This window comes from Leucopleurus acutus (genome assembly GCF_964270905.1).
Source record: "Leucopleurus acutus genome assembly, chromosome: 5".
In the NCBI taxonomy this organism is placed as follows: domain Eukaryota; kingdom Metazoa; phylum Chordata; class Mammalia; order Artiodactyla; family Delphinidae; genus Leucopleurus; species Leucopleurus acutus.
Genome location: NC_139147.1, coordinates 31,683,261 through 31,707,020, shown reverse-complemented (window position 1 = coordinate 31,707,020; position 23,760 = coordinate 31,683,261).

The following is a 23,760-nucleotide window of genomic DNA, read 5'->3' as shown; positions in this document are numbered from 1 at the left end:
TCTATTTTAAAATTTTGGCATTTACAGTTTTTTTTTTTAATCTTAACCATTTTAGTGTGTAATTGTGGTACTCATTGTAGTCTTAATTTGCATTTCCCTAATGACTAATGATGTTGAACATTTTTTCATGTTCTCATTGGCCACTTAATGTAAGGGAGGAAAAAAGGTTTTCTCAGTCTTCTTAGGGTCTCTGGTTGGGCCTGAGAATTAACAGAAGAAAAGCACACAATTTTGTTGAACTTTTACATATACTTGGAAGCCTTGACAAGAGAATAAAGACCCTGAAGAAGTGACTAGAACAGGAAGCTTTCTACCTTTTAGACAAAGAAATAATAAATATGTGAAGAATTGGCAAGACAGAGGAGCTTGAGCTATGGGTAGTAAATGGTGAAGAAGTAACAAGGATGATAAGGATTAGTTTAACAAGGTTTGTTTGTAAGATTTCTCAGCCCCCGACTCCTCGTTCATGGTCATAAAATGTCTTCTTTTTTTCTTGGTACAGGGATGGTACCTGACATGTGGGAATTTTATGACCTATTTCAGGGAAGAAGGACAAGGGGAAGGGAGATCAGTGTGACATACCTGCTTCTGTCATTTTCTCAAATGCCTTCAGCTTACAATATTTAATATGCCAAGGTACCATGTTTTGGGATAATATATCCTGAATCCCATTAATAATTTAAACAGAATCCAAGACACATTTTATAAAAAATTAGTTGCTTAATTTTTGTGTGTTTTCCCTCAAAAAAAAATTTAAACATTTTTTTGTGTGTGCAGTACCGTAGTCTCCTGCCTTCTCTCTCTCTCTCTCTATTTTTTTTTAACAACTTTATTGGCGTATAATTGCTTTACAATGGTGTGTTAGTTTCTGCTTTATAACAAAGTGAATCAGCTATACATATGCATATATCACCATATCTCCTTCCTCTTGGGTCTCCCTTCCACCCTCCCTATCCCACCCCTCTAGGGGGTCACAAAGCACCCAACTGATCTCCCTGTGCTATGCAGTTGCTTCCCACTAGCTATCTATTTTGCATTTGGTAGTATATATAAGTCCATGCCAATCTCTCACTTCGTCCCAGCTTAGCCTTCCCCCTCCCTGTGTCCTCAAGTCCATTCTCTACGTCTGTGTCTTTATTCCTGTCCTGCCCCTAGGTTCTTCAGAACCATTTTTGTTTGTTTGTTTTTGTTTTAGATTCCATATATATGTCTTAGCATATGGTATTTGTTTTTTTCTTTCTGACTTACTTCACTCTGTATGACAGTCTCTAGGTCCATCCACCTACTACAAATAACTCAATTTCGTTTCTTTTTATGGCTGAGTAATATTCCATTGTATATATGTGCCACATCTTCATTATCCATTCATCTGTCGATGGACACCTAGGTTGCTTCCGTGTCCTGGCTATTGTAAATAGTGCTGCAATGAACATTGTGGTACATGACTCTTTTTGAATTATGGTTTTCTCAGGGTATATACCCAGTAGTGGGATTGCTGGGTCATATGGGAGTTCTATTTTTAGTTTTCTAAGGAACCTCCATATTATTCTCCACAGTGACTGTATCAGTTTACATTCCTACCAACAGTGCAAGAGGGTTCCCTTTTCTCCACACCCTCTCCAGCACTTATTGTTTGTAGATTTTTTGATGGTGGCCATTCTGACTGGTGTGAGGTGACACCTCATTGTAGTTTTGATTTGCATTTCTCTAATGATTAGTGATGTTGAGCATCCTTTCATGTTTTTGTTGGCAATCTGTATATCTTCTTTGGAGAAATGTCTGCTTAGGTCTTCTGCCCCCTTTTGGATTGGGTTGTTTCTTTTTTTGATATGGAGCTGCATGAGCTGCTTATAAATTTTGGAGATTAATCCTTTGTCAGTTGCTTCATTTGTAAATATTTTCTCCCATTCTGAGGGTTGTCTTTTTGTTCTGTTTATGGTTTCCTTTTGCTGTGCAAAACCTTTTAAGTTTCATTAGGTCCCATTTGTTTATTTTTGTTTTTATTTCCATTTCTCTAGGAGGTGGGTCCAAAAGGATCTTGCTGTGATTTATGTCAAAGAGTATTCTTCCTGTTTTCCCCTAAGAGTTTTACAGTGTCTGGCCTTACATTTAGGACTTTAATCCATTTTGAGTTTATTTTTGTGTATGGTGTTAGGGAGTGTTCTAATTTCATTCTTTTACATGTAGCTGTCCAGTTTTCCCAGCACCACTTATTGAAGAGGCTGTCTTTTCTCCATTGTATATTCTTGCCACCTTTATCAAAAATAAGTTGACCATATGTGCGTGGGTTTATCTCTGGGCTTTCTATCCTGTTCCATTGATCTATATTTCTGTTTTTGTGCCAGTACCATACTGTCTTGATTACTGTAGCTTTGTAGTATAGTCAGAAGTCAGGAAGCCTGATTCCTCCAGCTCCGTTTTTCTTTCTCAAGATTGCTTTGGCTATTCGGGGTCTTTTGTGTTTCCATACAAATTGTGAAATATTTTGCTCTAGTTTTGTGAAAAATGCCGTTGGTAGATTGATAGGGATTGCATTGAATCTGTAGATTGCTTTGGGTAGTATAGTCATTTTCACAATGTGGATTTTGCCTTCTCTCTCGAGGGATTTCTGTCTCTTACTAAAAAGCAGTGAGGTCTCTCTGTTTACCCTTGCACTTTCCTGATCTGCCCTGAGCGGCAGTAATGCGAAAGGTTGCATTCCGTTCTGACTTTCACTCCTGCTTATCAGTTTTGTGGTTGAATTAGGTCTGAGTGGTTTGTCTTAGCAATGGCCAGTTGACTTGATGAAGCTGTCCATATCTCACTTTCAAACTCCCTTCTCTGGGGTGGAAGTTCCTATTTACATAATTTATACTTTGTTCTCGTAGCCCACAAATATAGTTATAAATCTATGTTCCTCTAAACACATTTATGAGAAAACTTAAAAATCAGAGTGGTGTTATTTTTACTTATTTACAGCAAGTGCCTCGTGTCACTGGCCCAATTTTAAAATTGACTAGACTCAAAATATGTGAATGGATTAGAATCAGGTCTGCAGATAAGCACATGGCCTCATTTGTTAAGAACCTCAACTTTGTATATTCGTTGTGCTTCTTCCCATAAGATGTATGCAATGCTGCTAAATTATGGCCACAAGCTTGGTGGGAGAGGGTATGAAGAAAAGTATAAAACTCCCAAGTGCTTCTCCACAGTGCCTCAATAATTTCCAGTTCTATTTCTGATTCAGGTCGGGCTGGAAAGATATTACATCTGAGATGGGAGGTGGATAAACATTTTGTTTCTCCTGCTTCATTGCTTTAACCATCTTAAGTGTGAACCTTAAGGTCATTGGCACTGCTCCAAAGTATGACATTAAATCCTGAGTGACATTCACCTAAATCCTATTGAAATAGCACCTATCATATTAAAAAAGATTGCCATTGTTGGGAGTACAACAAAGAGAGAAAAATTCCACCAATAGTTAATATATACAGGACAGTTTTTAACATTTCAAAAAAAGAATGAGAATTCTTTGGTCACTATTATGGAACAATTAAAGCCAGACCAGCTTGAGAGAAGATCAGCATGGGTACAGACCAACTGGGAATGATCTAATTTTGGAGCATATAACTAAAGTCAACACAGAATAATTTGAATTAGCCAACTACTGAAAGAATCTATAAGAATAAACACTTGTACTTACTTACAGTAATCAAGGAGCCTAATGTACATACTCAGGGCTTAATTATTGAATGCTTTCAATGTGAAAAGCACATGATGAGGTTTCGAACATGCTACTCCAAAATATGGCACCTCGGCATATTGACTGTTGCAAGCTAAACAAATTTGAAAACTGGAATGGGAAAAAAGAACTCTCTGACTTTGACTTGAAGCAGGTCATAAGATGCTCATGTGAGGGGTGCCCTCCATACACCCAAAGGAAAGGCACATCCTTATCTCTGCAGACTAAGGGATACAGAGAGGAATGTGAAGGAATAGCCCTTGCTAAGTTTCACCTAGTTCACTACACTTACCTCATACCCTTTGTCCTGTCATATCTTTGCTCATCTTTCCACTCTTCATCAGACCCAGCATAAAAACACTCAGGTTTAACCATTTCTTTGGGTCTTCCTCCTTATGAAGCTTCCTGTGTCACACAAATATATTAAATATTATATCCTTATATATTAAACAAATTCATATGTTTTTTATGTTTTTGTTTTGTTTTGGTTTGCTTTTGCTAATCTGTCTTCTGTTACAGGGGCCCCAGTCACAAAATTAAAAAGGTAAAGGAAAAAGATGTTTTTCCTCCCTACACTTAAATACCTTCATAGGCAGTCTCATTTAATCCACTCATAATCATCATATGAGGTAATTACTCTCTTTTATAGGGGAGACTTCAGGAACCTGTGTAACATGTCCAATGGCTCTTGGCCCTTACAAGCTGACCCAGGATTTGAACTCAGGTGTGTGTGGTCTCCAGAGTCCTCATTCTTAAATATCCCATTTCATATCTTGAAATTGTCCTTTACCAAATTTGGGAGATAAGATGTTTCTTTAATTCTCTGGGCCTAAGTTTCTTGATTATGATATAAGGATAATAGATTTCCACTGTTGCTTTAAAATTGAGTTGATGAGAGTGTAAGATGGTGTAGCTGCTATGGCGAACAATATAGCAGTTCCTCAGAAAGTTCAAAATTGTACTATTGTATCATTCAGCAATTCCTTTTCTGAGTATATAACAAAGAGATATTTGTACACCTATGTTCATTGTCCTTCTATATTCTCAGCTGGGGCCCCTTAGCATAGGCAGATTAATAAGAGAAAAACAAATAGAAGTTTATTAATATGTATACCTCATTCATATAATGGAGATACCTAGGAAAAAATGAATGTCTCATTTAGCATTCAACTTAAATATCATCTTCACCTAAAGACAAAAGGGAGCAGGGTGTCAGGGAGACTAGTTATAGGGAGATGACCAGGAAAAGTATGGTAAAAAAGAAAGAGTAAGGTTTGTTACACAGATTTAAGTCTGTGCCTTCTCCATTCAGAGTTTCTTATGATTTAGTCATCTCTCTCTTCTTGATACAGAGAGGGTGACACCCTCACAAATGAAGGTTACCTTTACAAATGTAAATTTCTCTTCACCCATTCTCTCTCTGACTACCCCCATCATCTGGCAACCACATATCTGTTCTCTGTATCTATGAGTTCAGTTTTTTTTTCCCCCTAGATTTCACATGTGAGATCATATGGTATTTGTCTTTCTCTGTCTGATTTATTTCATTTAGCACAATGTTTTTGTAAATGGCAAGATTTCATTCTTCTATATATGTATATTTTTTTTGTAAATGGCAAGATTTCATTCTTCTATATATGTATATTTTTTTTGTAAATGGCAAGATTTCATTCTTCTATATATGTATAAAGCAATCATATCTTCTTTATCTATTCATCCAGTGATGGGCACTTAGGTTGTTTCCATATCTTAGCTATTGTAAATAATGCTGCAATGATCAAGGGGGTACATATATCTTTCTGAGTTCATGTTTTCATCTTCTTTGGATAAATATCCAAAATCCAATTGCTAGATGCTGAAATTGCTGAAATTGCTGAAATTGCTGAAATTGCTAGATCATAGGGTAGTTCTACTGTAATCTTTTGAGAAATCTCCATACTTTTTCCATAGTGTCTACATCATACATTCTGTCAATGAAAAAAATGTTACCTGCCATATCACTAAACAAAGGATGTTGCAGCCATCAAGCCGTCACATTACAGCCACCCTGATGATGAGCCCTGAGGAAAGATAGAAACAGGATGCCTGTCATCTAGTGGTCAGCTGCTGTAGCCACACAGTCACCCCTGACTGTGTACCCAGAGGAGGCTCAGGATGAGAGAGCACAGGATACTAACCCCAGAGAGCTGAGTTGCATATCAAAGGAATAATTTCAGTGAGCTCAGACTCTTTCATCTTCCCATACATAGAAAAGCATTAAATTCCTTAACATGAAATATCTGATTATCTTTAATTAACAATAATCTTTTGACGTTCTGACTACCTGGTCTTTGTTGCAAAAACTCTTGTATATCCTGGCCCCCTCCTTACTTTCTTGGAGCAGTCCCTCAAAGCTATCTGAGATTTTGTGTCCCTAGCTTAAGTCCTCAGTTTTGTCCCCTTAAATGAAATATAATTCTCAACTTTTAGATTGTGCATTTTTTTAGTCGACACCAACAACAGTGCATGAGGGTTTCCTTTTCTCCACATCCTTACCAACACTTATAATTTATTGTCATTTTGTTGATAGCCATTCTGAGAGGTGTGAGGTAATATCTCATTGCGCTTTTGATTTGCATTTCCCTGATGATTAGTGATGTCGAGCATTTTTTCAATGTGCCTGTTGGCCATCTGTGTGTCTTCTTTGGAAAAATGTCTATTCAAATCCTCTGTCCATTTTTTAATCAGATTGTTTGGAGTTTTTTGCTATTGAGTTGTATGTGTTCTTTATATATTTTGGATATTAACCTTATATCAGACATATGATTTGCAAATATTTTCTCCCATTCTGAACGTTGCTTTTTCATCTTTTTGGTGGTTTTCTTTGCTGTATAGAAGCTTTTTATTTTGATATAGTCCCATTTGTTTATTTTTGCTTGTGTTGTCAAATCCAAAAAATTATTGCCAAGACTGATGTCAAGGAGCTTACTGCAGATGTTTTCTTCAAGGACTCTTTTGGTCTCAGGTCTTACATTCAAGTCTTTAATTCACTTTGAGTTAAGTTTTGTGTGTGGTGTTAAAATAGTGATCTAGTTTCATCTTTTGCATGTGGTTCTCCAGTTTTTCCAAGACCCATTTATTGAAGAGACTATTTTATCCCCATTGTATATTCTTGGATTCTTTGTCATAAAATCCCTCACTTTTGATACCACCTTTTTAACTCTCTCAGCAATTACTTACACTAAAAATCAATTTTCAGTTAAAAATGGCAAATGAATATAGTTTCCTATAAATAAATTGCAGATAACAACTAGTGACAAAAAAAGAAGGATAAAAACTAAAGTTGAGGGTAGTATTTTTAATGTAAAACATCTAAAAACATACTGTACTGTATTTAATATATATTTAGGCCTTTATGTGGGTGGCTGGACAAAATCAACCATGAGGACCTGTTTGGTTTGGCAGGCACAATGTTTTAAAATTTTTCAAATTAAAAATATCTTTGAGTGGGACAGGTAATTTCCAGATTTATTTAAAAAACTCTCCCCCAGCACCTCCCAAGCTCAGCCTCAGCCCCAGACTTTGTCTTGTCTTGGATTACATATTTCTGTTATCTACATGGTTCCTCTGGATACCTCTGATTAATGGACTATCTTAAGAAACTGTATTTAAAACTACTGAGACTGTCTATAAATATAAATAATTTTGAAGTATCTAAACTTTACAAAAACTTTTATAAAACCTTAAAATTAGTCGAGTGTTTAGATATTTGAATCAGACATTAACAACTATGCCCATGGGCTACCATATAATTTTATATATATTGTGCCTTATGTATATTGTGCTTCATATGTGTGTGTGTGTGTGTGTGTGTATGCGTGTGTTTAACAAGCACTTACGGAGGTACTTATGTGTACCAGGCATTAAGGTTTGTTTTACAAATATTGGTTCATTCACCTATCTCCTCCACCAATTAGAATTGTCTTTTACTCAAATTTTAGTACCAATGTCTAAGATATACAAGACCTTAAATGTTTTGTTGAGTGAATATTTGTATACATGAAAAGCCAATATGCACTTAGCAAGAAAAGCTTTTTCAGCAAATTAGATGCAAGGTATCTAAAGGACTCAAATGGCTTTAGGCGTACAGTGGCTTTATATAGACTCTTATATGCTATAGCACAATGATATAGAGAACTAAACTCTGAGAACATAAAAAAAATTAATTTCTGGATTTAGATCAAATTTTTTATATGCAGTACTGCCACTGCCAAGTCATGCTTAAAAAAATTCCCATGCAATTAAAAAATGTTTTATTCAAGCATATTGGTTACTTTGTGAAGATATATTGTTGTCAGAAAACACTGCGGTACGATTGTTCTTTTTTCAATTCTTAGAAGCAATTTCTCAAAGCCTGACATCTTCAACATGTAGTTCAATATAGAGCAAATGTTTATAGCTGAGATATAAACCTCTTGAAGCATGGAAGTGGTGGCAAAGTGTTAACTGTGAACAGTACCATGATAATCAATTACAGCAATGTGTGATGGACTTAATACTTAGAACTATTCAGTAACCTACATTTGGAATAAAGATTTGCTCATTACATTGTGTCTTTCATTCACAACCTTAATTATTTATATGGATAAAAAAATTAGATGTATAAAACTATAAGAACTTATGAGCAGAATATATTTGCATGGATATAAATGGGTGAGTGGAAATTTTAACTCTATTTGCTTTTAAAATCATTTATGATAATATTTTAAAACGTGCATTAGAATTAACATAAACAACATTAAGAAAAACACTGCTTATTTTGCTTTAGGGAAACTCATTTTCCCATTGAAAATCTGTGATATAATTGACTTATGTTTCAGAAAATTTTTCAGAGAAATAGTGAGAGAATTAGAAACGATTCTATCCATAGTGATAGGTATTCTCATTCTCTGCGAAGGAAATATTAGTTTCACAATTTTTTAGGATATTTTTGGGAAAGGTTGTGAAGAAAAACCCTTTGAAACTTTAGGGTTTTTTAAAATTGATTTTTAGGTTTTTCTTTGGATTGAACCATAACATATGTAAATTATCAATTCATTACAAGCAATTTTTCCCCTCTTCAAGAGGTATAAATGAGACTTTAAAGATTCCTCATCCTCAGCCTAACATACTGTTATTGGTCCTGCTCCAAAGTATAAATGGTGTGTACTGCTGAACAGTTGACCTTACTCATTGGATCTTGGAAGATAGCTCCAATCTAGAGGCATCTAATGAATACAATTCTAAATTATTCTGGAGCTCTTGTCTCTAATGAATTTCTGTTATTTCTTCACCAAAAGTATATATGATGGAATGAGGTCTGGATGAGAGAAGAAAATATGGCTTTTACTTTAAATTATATTGAGAAGGTAATGTCTCTATTTTTATTTAATGCTCATGGTCAGTACTTACATTATTGATGTAAATATGTGCAGGTATATGCAGGACTTTTTGTAATTAACTTGGCATAGTCAGGTTTTTCCACTTGAGTTTTTCAACTCTGGTAAACAATCACACAAGTTTTTAATATCTTGAAACTGTACCATACAGTAATGAATAGAGATTTGAATGAATACGAATGTGAGCTCTACAAAACACATCACTGTATAAATGAGCTTTCTTTCTAATTCAACAGCCTATGCCATCTCTATTCTTCCATGTATATTTTTATCATAAAGATAGGACTATTCATTTCATATTGCTCTCTATATAAATAAATTGCATATTTTAAATAATATTGGTATTATATTTTCTTGTGTTCATTGATATTAGAATTCAGGAGATTAGATACATTAACTAAGTAGATTAGATGTTTATTCATTCATTAACTAAGTAGTAAGTAGACTAGATATTTATTCAATGAGCTACAGATGGGAGAAAGTAAAAATGTGTGAAGAATCAAGGAACAATATTTGGGGTTTTGGGGGTAAAAATTGATCTTCCAGTATTCTATAGAAAATGAAAGCTTGATATGACTAAGAATTAAGGGGTAAGCAAAGGCAGCATTTCATGGAAAGATAAAAACTTTGCCTCATCATAGAACTTTGTCAAGGTACCAAACAATTGTACTTAAAGCAAAAGAGTGACAAAGTACATGTGGATGTATATATGGAATAAAATATTTTATACAGAAGTAGTGACTGCATTTTAAATATCAATGGCTTATTTTGTGTTCATTTTCATGCTTTTAATATAACTTTCTATTTAATGGGAGATAATAGAGAATAATGAACCTCCTTATATCGAGATTAACAATGATTCACTTTTTGTCACTTTCTTTTCTAATACCTTTTAGCTAAAATGTTTAAAAAATCACTAACATGTTATTTACATCACCAAATATTTCAGTATGTTTGTCAAAAAACACAAGGATATTTCTTGTGTAATGGCAGTATTAACTTTAAACTCAAATATTGTTACCGAACCCTGGTTTGGCGGTTCTCTAATCAAAAGCCAATAATGGAGAAGCAAGTGTCATTAGAAAGGAAAGATGCTTTAATCAGAAAAGGTGGCAATCTGGGAAGAATGTCCTGAGACCAGCTCTGAAGATTCTGCTCAGCCACGACAGTTTTTAAAGAAGAAAAAGGGGGAAGAATATCAGTGACTCATTAAGGCAGGAGGCTGGGTTCTGCATCATTCTCCATTGCGCGCAGACTGGCTGACTCTCCAGGTATTATTTTGCCTGCATGATCTGCTAAGGAGGCCGCTGGGGGTAGAGAGCTAGTCGCTCTTTAACTATTTAATTCTTGGACAGCATAAGTCAGAAGTTAGTTTAAATTGCCTAGTGATCTCATTCCTATAATTAGGTTCATTCAAAGTTAGAAGGGCGTCTTCCCTGGTGGCGCAGTGGTTGAGAGTCCGCCTGCCGATGCAGCGGACACGGGTTCGCGCCCCGGTCCGGGAAGATCCCACATGCCGCGGAGCGCTAGCTAGGCCCGTGCGTCCTGGCCGCTGAGCCTGCCTTTCCGGAGCCTGTGCTCCGCAATGGGAGAGGCCACAACAGTAAGAGGCCCGCGTACAGCAAAAAAAAAAAAAAAAAAAAAGAAGAAGGGGACAGAAATGGGCAAACAAGAAAAGGGTAAACGAGCTGCTTTGAATATCTGTAATAGTCACAAAAAATGTCCAGATTTGTTGATTTGTTTAAATGGGATGGATCTCTGCTGGTTTTTCTCTCTCCCCAAGGCAACAGGAAATAGCGCACTGACCTCTCTACCTTCAGCCTTCCCCTATCTCCTGGACTAGGCAGGGAGAATAGGGCAGAGGCACCGCCATGGAGAACCTCAGTGATGTCGTTTACTCTTTCCACTGACTCTATCCTGCCTAGTGCCTAACCTATGGGAGTTTTACTAAATCTGCGAAGAAGGAAAATTGTTTATTATAAAATCAATTTTTTGCCGACTAATAGCCTATGACTTCAAATTTTGTTTGGTAGACTCTGGTACCCTAATATATTCTTAGTCTCAAAATGGTTTCCTTTGTATTGAGTTCCAAAAGACACTCTTGAAACAAAAGGTAAATATTAAGCCAGTTTATGTTTCTCCTTGCATTTCTGCTATAACCTATCTGAAACTACTAAGTTCAGAATATCAGAGGAGTGTCAACCACAGAAACAAACAGCATAAGCCCCACTCCTAGTCTATCCTTAATCTATTTCATTCTTGTATTTGAAATGATCTAGACTAAGAAAAGAGAACTATGGAATAACTAGATATTGACTTTGGAATTTTTGAGAAAAATATGATTTCTTTTGGATTAACACATTTCTAAAGAATAAAAGAAAAGAAAAAAATCTACTTCCTTTTTGTAATATTAATAGGCCTTAACCCTCAAATACTGGTGTAAACAGAAACCATCACAAGTGGGTAAATTTCTCTTGATAGACACACTGTGTTACGTGGACATTTGTTAATTTATCTGCAATGTATACCACGTTAGTTGATTTATGGTTATTTGGAAGAAAGGTCAATTAATAAGTGGGAATGTGGGGTGGGATTAAGAAGTCTTTTCTTTACTCTTGTTTCTTTTCAAGCTAGAATACAGTTCCGAATGCTGATGAGACAACATCTATTACGATGCCATCTATTAGAGTTAGGCAATTAACTCTGAAGGAAACACACAACAAAACTACAGGCAGAAGTACATGGAAAATCAGGTAGAAATGAGAAGAACTGAGTGTCACAATTATAATGAAGATTATCATGAGCCCAGTTCTTTGCTGATTCAAGATAAGATAATTATTCTCATTGAATGGAATGCTGCACATCTGACTAGTATTAGCTCTTCATAGGCACCAGGAACCAAGTAACCTTTTCTGCAGCCAGTGAGTCGAAGTTTTCCATAGTGCTCATAAATAGAAGTTTTAAAGAAACAATTGTTTTTATATAACAGCTTTGGCATAGATCTTACTTTTAAAGGCCAAATCTTCATATCCCCTGAGGATGAATACAAGCTGAGTTTTTGTAGTATGTTTTGCAAATTGCTGTTCCACTTTAAACTGTCTCCTGGGAAGAATGCACACTGGAAATGTAGACCAGACCCATTTTCTTTAACTCAGCATGTTAACAATAATGAAGAATTTTCTCTCCACTCTGCATTTATATAAGTCACTCAATTTGAATCACTTTTGAACCTACAGCATTTTCTTAAAGAACTGTGTTAAAATCAAAGGGGTGCTTGTTAAAATGCAAATGAAAGACCCACTGAAGCACACCCTATGGGGACAGAGTGAGGCAACCTGTGTTTTTAACAAGCAGTGATTCTTTTCCTCATAAACATTTGAAAAACACTGATCTGTAGTTTTTTAGGATTGTAGGAATCTTCCTAAACTATTTGAGTGATAGATTTCCATATGAAAGACTAAAAGGAGTAAAACGGATCTCTTGCTTTGCTTTTCAATGGCTTCCTCAAACAAAAGTCAGGTACCGTCTTAACATTTGCTATTCACTCTCTCATTCAAAGGCCGTTCATCAAATAGCTACTGAGTATCTCCACTATGCTTCTAGGTGAAAAATTCCTGCCCTGCTGGAATCTTTATTTCTGGTGGGGAAGATAGACAAGAAGCACAATGAGTAAGTAAGTACATAGAGTATGTTAGATGGTAATGAGTGCTTAGGAGAGAAAGTAAGTAGAGAATTGGACTGTGGAGAGGAAGAGGAAAGTGTCAGAAATTTAAATGGGAGGACTAAATAAGGGTACATTAGAAAGTAATTTATAAATAGGGATCTGATGAAAATGAGGAAACTAGTATGCCAACATTTGGAGGATGCCCTCAGTAAGGAAACAGCAAATGTGAAGATCTAGAGGTAAAAGAGAGTCCGGCAAGTTCAAGGAGAGGAGGCCAGTGCGGCTAGAGGGAGGTGAATGAGAAAAGCAGGGGAAGACAGGAGTCGGTGGTGGAGACGGTCCTTGCAGATGAAGATCAACAATTTACCTTTTACTCTCGAGTGGATTGGAAGTTAGTCGAGTATTTTCAGCAGGTTGCATTGAGACTGTTCTGAAAGCAGCAAGAAAAGAAACAAGGAGACAATTTAGGAGCCTTCTGCTAAAGTTTAAGCAAGAGAATAGTGAGTTCTGGGAAGCTGAAGGGAGTGATAAGAGGAAGATGGGGAGAAATAGCTCTCCTCTGGGTATATGGGGAATTTTCATAAAAGAGGGAAACTAAGGATGACGCTGTTTCTGGCCTGAGCACCCGAAGGAATAATGCTGCCAGTAACTAAGGAAAAACTGTAGGGTCTGCCTATGCAGAGCATGTTCAGTACAGCAGTAGGGGCAGAAACTTATTAGGGTGGATTTAAGAGAGAATGGGAGGAGAGTAATTGGAGACAGTGATCAACAAATTTGGCTTTGAAGAACAAAAATGGTGGGAAATTTCAAACACTGACGTGAAAATGGGGTTAAAAGAGTTTAATTTCTTTTATTATTTTAAGAAAGAAATAAGCATACATTTAAATGAGGATGAGAATGATCCACTTTAAGAGAAAGACATCACTGAGAAAACAGCAGAGAAAATTGCCGAAGCAGTGCCTTTTAGAACGCAAGGGTAGATGTGATTTATTGTACGATTGCAAGGTTTTCCCTTAGCTTATAGCACACATAGCATCCAAATATGACAAGAATAAAGGCAGAATTTTCTGGCACAAAGTCTTGTTGGTGAGTGAATGTTGTGGTAGCAGTTGTAGGGATTTTTTTTCTGATTGCTTCTGTTTTCTCAATAAAGGAGGAAACAAAGTGTGATGGTTTTCTTTATGTGTCATCTTGACTGGGCCACGGGGTTGCCAGAAATGGGTTAAACATTATTTCTGCATGTGTCTGTGAGGGTGTTTCTAGGTGAGATTAACCTTTGAACTGGTAGACTGAGTAAAGCACATCGCCCTCCCCAATGTTGGTGGGCCTCATCTAATACATTGAAGGCCTGAATCAAATAAAAGGCTGAGTAAGAAAGAATTCTTTCTCTTTGCCTGACTGTCTTCAAACTGAGGCATTAGTCTTCTCCTGCCTTTGGACTTAGACTCATAGTAGGACTAGGACTATAATACCATCCACCCTCCTGGGTCTGCAGCTGGCTGACTACAGATCCTGGGACTTCACAGCTTCCATAATTGCGTGACCCAACTCCTTACAATAAATATGCTCACAGGTATGCTATTGGTTCTGTTCTATGGAGAACTCAAACTATTACACAGTGCCAGTCTGTAAGAGTGAGAATTGTTGGAGACTTGAGTGGAGAAGCTCTAATATAGTTAGCAGAGAAGGTGAGGAAATGGACTAAAAATATGTTCGATGACTTCCTGGAAGTATTGGAGGTCAGTGGCTGTATAAGCTAACATAATTCTGCACAATTTGTGCGCGCTTTGATTTTATTTTGTTTTACTTTTCTCCACTACGTATACCAGCATGGGTTCACGCATTCTACTTGGAGGGTTAGGTTTAACCAGGGCTATGGCTCAGCCATACCGGTACTCAGAAAGACAGGGAAAGGGAAATTGAGAATATATTCAAAGGAGTAAGTGCAATGATTGGCCATCTAATTAAAGCTGGGAGAGAGAGGACAAGATGAAGATGAGGATAGTGAAATGTTGGCGGTATCCAAAGATCGACAGTAGGGTAAAAGGAATGTTGGAGTTGGTGTTTGGCATATAAAATGGTGAGTTTAAAAGACTGAGTGTATTATCAATCTCTATTTGAGATTGATATTATGGAACAATTACAATTATTATAATGACAGGGTCAAAAAAATAACTATATGATTGTGATTAAGTGGCTATGACAGGATGGAGACACCAGAGGGAAAAATGTCAAGGAACTGAGAATTCAGGACACTGAAAGGATAAGTTCATGAATTTGAATTCACTAAGAATTATGAGAAGAATGAGTGACAATGGGCCAAGAATCTGAAATTTTCAAAGTATAAAGTGAGGGTGTGGTGGGGTTGGTGTAGGAAATCATGCTACGAAGTGGGATGGTAAAAGGTGGAATTTAATGACATGAAATTCAAAACCCAGGATTATAAAGGGTAGTAAGGGGGAGACCCAATCCTGTGTGTAGTAGTACCAAGAGCATTGGAGAAAAACAGCCACCACCTGAGGGCTGCAGGGGAATCTGTGTCCTCAATAAAGATAAATGTTTTCCCTAGAACGTGAAGGAAAAGAGATGGTATTGAGACGAATTTGAATTTAGAGGAGATTTTGCTGAGATTCGATCTTGAGTTCCAGCAGGCATCCTGAAAGGGTTTTAATCACTGGGAGGAATAGAGATGGAATTAGAAAGGATGAACAGAATCCTATGTTGATGAGAATCTAGTGGATCAGGGTTAAGCTGGGAGTCTTGGTCTACGTGTGCTGAGGGTCACGGTTACAGATGAGGGCTCAGTGAGATGAGTTCTGACGATCTCTGGCAGGGAATTATGGAGAGGCTATGAGTAAGGGAAGGAGGGTTGCAGGCATGTCCCCTCAGTCATACAAGGGACCTGGCGCTCCACTCATCTCCTACTGATGGAAGCCTAAAGTTTTGCTAAGGAGTAATCTTAGTCCAAATTCTAAAGAAAGGTGGGTTCATTCAGGTACGATAGCCATCCTTTGTCACTTGCTGAATAGTGATCTGCAGAGGAGTATTACATTAAATGAACAAATAAATAAATAAATAAACAAATAAATGAAAAATACCCTCCCTGCTACAGTTTTAGCATTATATCTTAAATCCATCCTGAATAAATAGGCCATACAGGCCTATGTTACATTGACCTGCACAATTCAATTTTTCTAAACATATTAATGTGATTTATAGACTGAATTAACATTTTTATGGTATCCCTATGGAAATTGGCAGGAGACAAGTAATATATGTATAAGACCTTGTGCTAGGATAACTAAAGTGTGAGTCTTACTGTTTAGGTTAGTGTGAGTAAATCTAGGTAGTCTATGTTTCAACTTATACCTTGGCTTGTTTAATGCGAAACATTACATTTGAAAAACCATAACAGGCTATTATGGTTTGCTTAAACATAAATGTCTAATTATACTTTGTGAGTAATTAATAGTGAACAGAAGAATACAATTAAACCTCTACGTACACAAATGTATGTAGAAATGCAGGCAGCATTTAAAAATACAGTGAAACTCAGGACATTGTATTAGATTATACAGCTGAGAAGCATCGTTAACAATCTTTTCTTTATAAAGATATTTTCCAAGAATCACCATAAACAAAACTCAAATAGTATACTGAAAACACTATTATATAAATGACCCCCTAAAATGTTCTAAATAATGAAACATTTGAGGCAAAGATTTTAAGCACAACTGTTTTCCTTGGCTTCATATCAAGACAAACTGTTCACCGAAAGGGCAGCTTCTCGAAAGTGTTGAGAACAACTGTTAGTCTCATGTGAACTGAGTGTGCTTTGTTCACTTCATAAAAAAGTGTTGTTTTTCTTGGAAAACAAAGCATACAACTTTTTTTGAGTTAGCTCCCTAACACTTAGGAGGCACAAATTATGTTTTGGTTTTCAGAAAAAATTTCAGACAAAGGAAATTTTCATTCTTACTATATAGGTATTGTTGTTTGGAGAGAGTTGCTTGGGGGATTTAATAAACAGAAACTAAGATGTACTGTAGATCTCTATTACTAGCATTTTCAATTGCCCCATTTATTTAAAAGATAGTATTTAAAACAGCTCTATATAAAGTTAACATCTCATTTATTTCTCCTGGAAAATTGGTTTTATTAGTAATGGTAATATAACACGTATTAGTTGTTTGACAGCCTATGCTTTGAGTTAAAATCTTAATTGACACATTTAAAAAAAATCATAGATTGGCAGAACCCAATATGAAATCAAACATTTTTCTCTTATTACTTCCTCTAATATTTCTCTTATTAAACAGTTATCTTTTATGTCCCTTGTGGTTCATCATGCATTGGGAAAACCACAGTGAGTGCAATCAATATGGTCCCTGTTTCAGTGTATTTAGATGAGATAAAGAAAAACAAAGAGGCAATTACAATACTGAGTCATAATAGGAATTACAGAAATGGTACAGGATTTGGCATATAGAAAATAAAATTGACCCACACTTAGCAGTTTGGGAAAGACTTTCTAGATAAATGGTGGTCAAAGCTGAGATTTTGAGGATAAACAGGAATTACACTGACAAAATAGCAAAGGAAATGTTTCCAAGAAGGACTATCATTATCTTTTCTTATTTTTTGATTGTAAATAATAGAAAGGCATCTTGAATGCATTTTGGTAAAGGAAGAATTTATTTCCTGATGGAATCCAAGAAGGAGTTAAACAACTAACTTTAGAACATGCAGGGTTGCAGCTGAGACTAGAAAAATCTTTTTTCTTCTTTTTTTTCTCTTCGTACATTGGCTTCATTCTCTGTTACTGCAAACTGACTTTTAGTTCTAATGGAAGAAAAAAAGCCCACTTGATGTTGACTCTCTGAATTTCAAGTTCTAAAATCTGGAGATAGATTAATTGGTTCAGCCTGTGTCCGGTTCCCATTCCTAAATGAATAGATTGTGGCCAGAGTGGTGGGATCATGTAAAAATTTTAAAACTCCTCAGATATATATGTATACATATAAATATATAAACACAGACATATATATTATATATGTATAATACAGTATATAAATATAAAGGACAAATATATAAAGACGTAAAGAGAAATAATGTATTAAGGCCTATTTGCACAGAATGTATTTAAAATATAATGCTAAACTAGAGCAGAGAAGTTTTTTTCTGCTAATTTTTTTACTTTGCTTTTTAAAAAAATAATTATAATAATAATGCTGTTTTACAGGTTACCATTCAGCAATTGACAAATTGACATACATACCCACGCACATATGTGCACATCTTTCTAGCCATCTATTTATCTAATTGATTTCTATATAACTGGATAGGTGGGTTGGAGATTTAGTACTGGATTTGGTAGGTGTAGGTCTTAATTATAGGAAGTCAGGTAGCTTGGGGGATGCACAATACATCACAGAACATACTGCACTGAATACCAAGACAGGAGCACTCCTGGTCAGCCACGCCACTGGCATTTTGCCCTCATTCTGCCTGGAGGTAGCTAGGAATTTGATGTAGGTATCATTCTTTTTTTCTTGCCTTAATTCTTCTCTTAAACTGTTTGTTACCAGTATATAGTGACTCATGATTGACTTTGTGCTTTAATCTTTATGTTGATGACATATAATTCAGGGAAAAAATGAATTTGGATAAAACCAAATCAGGCAAAAATTATTATGTTATCCAAGTCCCTAGATATTTATACATTATTAGTGTCCAAAGTATTCTACTACATTAGGAAGATAACTGTACATAAAGCTAACATAGTAGATAGAACTCTACTACATTAAAAAGATAGTTGTGCAGAAAGTTATTACTAACTTTAAACAACTTTAGTTCATAACTTCAGAATATTGAATTCAGGTTCAGGTTAAAGGTTTTTTCTCAGAAGCATTTGCCACATATGTTCTGAGATTTTCCTATGAGGATAATGAACAAGAGCTATAAATTAAACCAGATGCTCCTGTAGCTTCTGTCTTCTTTCAAGTGGCTATTTCTTAGATCCTTTTATCATTGAACAATAAAATAAAATATTCAGATTTAACATAGAATTCAGAGCTGAGTTGCTAAAAGAATTTGAAGCAACATGAATTAAAAACACATTACATCAAAATTTTGGCTTTAAACAAATAAAAATGCAAGGGCACTCTGATTTTTTTGATCCTCACATATTGCATTCTTATGTTTTGTTAGTATTATTTTCTTAGGATCTCAGATATTTCAAAGAATTCTCTCATTCAGAAAAAAAGTATAATCTTTAAACTAATAACATTTGCATAGTATTTCATATACGTTATTTTATATAAACTGGTGGGTGAGAAAGACAGTTGGAATTTAGTATTAAGAGCCAATTCTTCATTTTAAACCTTAGGACTTAAAGATCTGCAGTCAGAAGTATATATAATAAGGAGTAGAAAAATAAATTAAAAATTTATCTGAAATTAGATAAGGCAAGTCTTCATAAAATATGGAGAACACATTTTTTGAAGCAAGAATAGGTGCATTACTATACCAAAGTAATTTTATTTTTATGATTTTATTTATGGAAAAAGGCTTTAAATGAGCAAAAATTAAGTTAAATGCGTTTTCATTTAAATAACCATATTTTGGGAAAAAAGTCACTTATCTAAAGGATTCTTCAAGAATCTCTAAGAGGTGAAAACATACAACCTTCTCTAAGTTCAGACAAACTCTAGCTATTTAAATAACCTTAGAAAAAATTTGTGTCTTAGTAGAAGTGGACCCAAAGAAAAGTGTCCCTAACATAGAAAATACTATTTTTTCCTAAGAGGGTGAACACTCTTACACTTAAATCCATTTACATGATAAGTTACATATGCTCCTTGGTTTTGATTATGACCTCCATATGATTAAGAAAGTTGGTACCTCCCTGTGATGTTTGTTTTTTTTTTTAATTAATTAATTAATTTATTTTTGGCTGCGTTGGGTCTTCATTGCTGCTTGAGGGTTTTCTCTAGTTGTGGCGAGCAAGGACTGCTCTTTGTTGTGGTGTGCGGCCTTCTCATTGTGGTGGCTTCTCTTGTTGTGGAGCATGGGTGCCAGTAGTTGTGGCATGCAGGCTCAGTAGTTGTGGCATGCAGGCTCTGAAGTGCAGGCTCAGTAGTTGTGGTGCACAGGCTTTGTTGCTCCACAGCATGTGGGATCTTCCTGGACCAGGGCTCAAACACGTGTCCCCAGCATTGGCAGGAGGATTCTTAACCACTGTGCCACCGGGGAAGCCCCCTATGATGTTCTTAAATCTATCCTCATCCCTAATTCCACTCCTTACTATACACTCAGTAATAAATAAAATGATAAATTAATTAGATGAAACCATCAAATATTCATGAATAACTGGAACTGATCCAAAATGCTACAATCTCCCTCTGTTACTCAGTTCTCAAAACTACCATGTTAATTCTGCCAAAATATGACCCTCTAGTGGAGGGATAGAGATCCAAAATACCTTTAAGATAGGAAGTCTCTCCTTTAAGAAGAGAATAAATCTCAATGGGCTCAGAGGCAAGGTTTACTATGAATATAGACTTCCTTACCGTGAGTCACTGGTTTCTCTGCTGTTCTGTGATTCCCAGTCTTCCCAGAACTGTTGTGTATAGTTTGGTGGAGAGCTCTGAGTTTCTTTTCAGCTCACACTTTCAGTAGAGATGAATGGATCCTTATATTTCAATGATATGCCTTTGTGGCCTATAGACTCTAGGAAGCCCTCCATGGGCTCTGCCTCCGGATCTTCATTCTCTTTTATAGTTCTCTCCCCTTGTGTGTGACTTACTTCTCTGCTGTGGCTTGCTTATAAACAGTAGAACGTGGCAAAGTTGACAGGATACATGTGATTGCTGTGTGTAATTACATGATACATTACATAAGATTCTAGCATCCATCTTGCTGGAGTCTCTTACGCCCTGGCTGGCTTTGAAGAAACAAGCAGCCTTGTTATGGGCTGCCATACTGGGAGGCCCAGGTGACAAAAAACTGAGAGCAGCCTCTAGGGAGATGAGGACAGCTCCTGGCTGATGGCAGCAAGAAACTGAAGCCCTCAGTCATAAGGCCACAAGGAATTGAATTCTGCTAACCAAAGCATATCCTTCCCCAGTCAAGCCTCAGATGAGATTGCATACCCAGCTGACACATTGAATGAAGACTTGCGAGACCCTATCAGAGAACCCAGCTAAGTCATGCCCAGACTCCTGATTCACAGAAATTGTGAGTTAATAAATGTGTTTTGTTTTAAGCTCCCCATTCATGGTAAATTTGTTGCACAGTAATAGATCACAAATACATACCTGTTCTTTAGTATTAAAGAAGAGAAAAAAATTAACTTGGACAGGAACTGTGCCAAATCAGCAGGAACACAGTGCAGTTATACCTCCTCTTCATCCTCAGAGCATTGTTTGAATGTCTCCACACTTGGACAACAGGCTGGTCAGAGCAGGGAGGGTATTCCTAAATTTGGCTGTAAAAGTAAGTCTTATAAATATTGATGTGGCAATAGAGGGACTGCAAGGTCACGGTCTGAAAGGGACATATTGAGACTTTAAACTGACCAGACTAAATTTACTGGACATTTTTGTATCTGTGAGTCTAATGGTACTCCCTGAGTACCATTAAGGGAGGAGAGAGGGAGCTTTGATGAATATTTAAAGGTAGTGAATGGACAAAACCACAACAATGTCAGGTTTTTGTCCCACTGAGCCCAGCCTGCTCGATGAACCAGTTATTCTTGCTACAGTGCAAGGATCATAGACTGTGAGCCAGAGGCTGGAGCTCTCAGCTCTGCCACTTACAAGAATCATAAATCTGATAAAGTTGTATAGTGAAATATGGAGTTCCTCCTATATACCAGGCATTTGACAGGATACTTCACACCTGTTATACTATGTATTTCTTGTAATAACTCTATCACTGTTGGCTTCATTTTATAAGTGAGGAAAAACTTCAGTTAGTTGTCCAAGGCCATGGAGCTAGGATTCATCATCAGATTTATTGGATGTCAAAATCCTTCTTAATTCTATCATTTACACTACCATTTTAAGAGGCATGTCTCTGTCCTTTCAAATTGCAGTGTGAGGTTGGGAGAAAATACATGAAAAAACTGGTTTGCCCATAGTATGTACTCAGAAATTTAGCTTAGTTATCAATGACCTCCTATTCCCACTCATATCATAATTATTATCCAGTAAATTTAAGCTGCAGTGAATACCTTGAGCATTCCTCAAAGTGAAAAGAAATAAAAGAACACCATTCTATTTTATCAAGGTTTAAAAGTTAAATCTGAGTATCTCTAGATGAGTCTTAGGTTTTGAAAAATTTTGTATTTTTAGTACTAACAAACTGAGCTTTTCCTTTAAACCTGTTGAATCACAGTTGAACAGTAGAGACAAAATGAGAATCCAAAATGTGGACCTAGGGCTGATGCCTCAAATCTCCAACCCTTCCAGATAGCTCAGAAGTTTTCTTTCTTCAGGTATAAACATTGCAGCCTCATTGGTGCAGTGGGAGATCCCAGAGGTTTCATCCCTCTCGCACACCTTAAAACAGTGCCCACCACATTTGATTTCAAGGATCAGTGAAATTTCAAAAATAAGTCTGGGACCTGATATAAGTTTGCCAAGCAAAGAACATAAAATAAACAACATATATAATCTACCATTTATCACTATAATTTCATAAGAGAAAGGACATTTTCATTTTAAAAAGTAGAAAAAAAATAAAAGACAGTGCTTCACATGAATAAATTGAATTTTATGGAAGACACACTCTTCCTTTTGTGTAGCTTTTTTGTGTCTTGCAGCAGACTCTTGAAAACTTTGACATTGATGGACAAGAATCCTCAGACTGGCCTTGGGGAGCCACAGAGGATTCCTGAGCCCACCCTGGAGTGGGCTTAGGAGTGAGGTTAGGATTTCCAAAGACCACGCTGGCTGTGCTCTACCATGCAGGAGTTTTGGTCAGTCAACTTCTGGCCAGCCACACTGCGATGAAAGGCTTCATGTGGACACCATGTTGTGGTTTGCTGTTTTATAACCCCAGAGCTCTGTGCGGTCCAAATCGGCAATCTCTAGTGGCCCCCAAAGGCCAGAAAATTGCCCAATTCCACTGTTACATTATTTATTTATGCAGTTTCCCCTCCCTCCTCTTCCTGAGGTATAGGCCGGAGTGGCCACTGATGCTGTTTTTGTAACACTCTGTCCTTGGGGATCTGAGGGATTGAATCAAACGAATACCAACTGTGAAGGAAAACTGAAGTCAGGAAGGGATCACATTTATGGTTTTCCACAATCTCCCCCACTGAGTTTTCACCTTTCTTTTACTCCCAGCTTCCCCAACTTCTCAAGGTCCTGAGACAGAACACTCTCAAGAACACCAGCATAAGAAATATCACAGGCTGCCGAGATCTCCAGGTCAACCTCATGTACACATACATGAGCAATCTGGCCTTCCCAAGGACATATTTTGCAAAAGGCACACAGCAAGTTAGCACACTCCACTGTCTTTATTGAGAAAGAAAATTCTTTCCCACTTTATTTAGCGGAAACAAAGCTATAGCTTTTTAAAAGGTGCCTTGAAAATAAGTGACAAAAAAAAAAAAAAGCCCAATAAATACTCAAATAAAGAAAAAAAATGAGTTTTCCGAAAGCACATATTTCATTGACATTCCTGGACCTTGAAAGGCAGAAGTGCTTGCTTAAAACAATATAGACTTTGGAAATAGGCCCAAATCCTACCTTTACCATTTGTAAATTTTGAGACTCAGGGCAAAATAACAAATATCTTTTTGTCTCTCTATTGTCAAACAAAAAATGCAGATGAGAAAACCAACACTGTAGGACTATAGTAAGGAAAGAACTGGAAAGTGTGTCTGAAACTCTAAGTCCAATGGCTAGCCCATAATAAGTGCTATCATGGAAGAAGTCCTAATGGAC